A 2,514-nucleotide genomic window follows, 5' to 3' on the forward strand; every position below is an offset into this window, starting at 1 on the left:
GGTACAGAGGTCAATCTCCCTCTGCCTCCCATGTGTTGGGTTGACAGGTGTGTACTACCACACCCAACAACTCCCTTCCTTTTTTTAACTTTAAGAACTTCAAATTTTAGCCTGCACATATTTTTAACACACTGTAAATCATTTAAAAATTTTCTTTGTCTTTGAATCTCTCTTTACTCTATTTCTCTCTCTGTTTTTCTGAGCACATGAGTCTTTCATTTACCAAGCAATCTCAGTAGGACTAAAGCCGTGGCTTTGCTGGCCAGATGTAGCCCATTCCTTAGCTTTCTGCCATTCCAACCTTGTGGCTGAGGTACCGAACAGAGCCGCATTCAGTGCCACAAGTCTACAGTGTTTCAAGGTCCTTGCCATCAAAGAGGCTGCAACAGACAACACTCAAGCCCTCTTTCTGTAGCTGGCCCTCCTTCCTCAAACAGTCAGAGTTTGCCCAGGCAGGATGGCCCAGAAAGCCGGCATTTTAAAACAACACAGTTTTTTTTCCTGCTACTTCTGAAAACATACAAGCATTCAATTGGCTTTTATTAACACCATTTAAATGTTGTGTGGCAGGACCTCTTAAGGGCTGCAGGGTTTTGCAGCTGAAGCTGAGTCAGCAAGCCTCTTTTAGATGAGAGCCCTTGCTTTCTTCTAGCAAGCAGAGCAGACCGAGAAATCGCTGCTACCAAGAAAACATGCTTTACTCTTTCCCAAGCTTTCTCAGGCTTTCAGTGGATTCAGTTGTCCACAAGGCTGCAAGCCATTCTGTAGTTATTTGTGCAGCGAGGCTGTGTCCCCAGTACCACGGCCGCATGAAGGTTATGCCTGAAATAAATACACAAAAACTGTATTCTTTTAAACACTGCTGGCCCATTAGATTCAGCATTTTAACCCATTTCTAATAATCAGTGTAGTATAACGAGGTGCACTTACCAGGAAAAATTCAGCATGTCTGACATGGTGGCTGGCTGCATCGACATCTGACTCAGAGAGCAGAGCTATGGCATCTGCCGGGGAGAGGGGGGCATGGCTTCTCTGAGCTCACTACCTCTTCCTCCCGGCATTCTATTTTGTTTACTCCACCTACCTATGTTCTAACCTATCAGCTGAAGCAGATTCTTTCTTTAATTAATCAATAAACTTCTTCTGTCACTTTATCCTTTCAACAGCTTGCCCATAGAAATCTCCCATGTGTCTTCTGTTGTATAATCTTTCATTTGTAAAGAACTTGCACTCTCAGGGGAGGATTTTTCTGACATCTCTGTGGATGGAGATCATATGAGGAAGATCAGATGAGCAACCATGACAACTCTAATGCTGTAGAGTTAGGTGGACCAGAGATTGATGGCTGACATTCCTGTGCTATACATCAGATGCCCCTGAACTCTGGCCCTGTTGACAGACAGGCAGACATCAAGTTGGTCACACATACTTAACTCATTCAGGTTCACAGATACTGTAAATGGAGTTTTAATTCTTCTCCTAAACTAATAAAAAACCAAGATTAGGAGAAGAGAAGAGCCTGAAGTAAGGCCTCAAAATGGGTCATTTTGCAAAGGAAAGGTTACCTGCCTCCATGTATGCTGTCTCCCCTTCTTAGTCAAATCCATCCTTCCAGTGTCTAGCTAACAGCTAAACATAGGATTGAACCCAACTGCCTTTGATTTCTGAAATAAGTGCTGTCCCCTTAAGGTCTCATAACAGCACAGGAAGGTTTGTAAGACTGTCCCAGCAACAATTTAAAGCAATTCTAGGACACCAAAGATGCAGCAAATTTGGGTAATTGGTAATATACATCGTTCCGATGGGACAAAATAATGTAGCATTAAAAAAAATACAGATTGGTGTACTCACGATGAATTTATGTGATATGGCACACACAGGCTTCTGGTTCTGAATACTTCATGCTCGGTGGGTTTTGGAGATTGTCGTGACCCTGAACCTAGCTGGAGGCTTTGGGGCCTTGAAAGGACAAGACTTAATATTTCAGGAGATCCTTGTACTTGGTCCCCACTGTTTACTGATTTCCTTACAGAGAATGAGCAGCCATCTACTCCTGCTGCCATGCCTTCCCCACATGAACAGAGAGAAGACCCTATACACACAGGTCGCTTGTATCACATGTGAAGGCATAAGTCACAAACAAACTCCCACAGCAGTTTAGAATTGTGATTAATAGAATGATTAGTTCTTGAAAGGGGAAAAACTTAGAGATCACAATCCCTGACAAAAGCCCTCTGCAGGATCAGAAAAGGAGCCTAGTAGCCGGAAGGGAAGCTCAAGCAAGAGATCAAGCTGAAGGTAGAAGTTGCTTTTTAAAAGAGAGAGAGACCACAACTCAATGGGCTGGTATCTCAGTGACTATTCAGGAAACATCACAGAGAAAGGATCTGCTTCATGCATGAGAGTCACCGATGATTTCCCTTTAAGAAAAAAACCCATCAAAACTCCCAATAACATCATCAGCATTCAACAACATGTCTATGATTTCTTTGCCTTGCCTTTGATGGTGCAGTA

The sequence above is a fragment of the Microtus pennsylvanicus genome (genome assembly GCF_037038515.1).
Source record: "Microtus pennsylvanicus isolate mMicPen1 chromosome Y unlocalized genomic scaffold, mMicPen1.hap1 SUPER_Y_unloc_2, whole genome shotgun sequence".
Lineage (NCBI taxonomy): Eukaryota > Metazoa > Chordata > Mammalia > Rodentia > Cricetidae > Microtus > Microtus pennsylvanicus.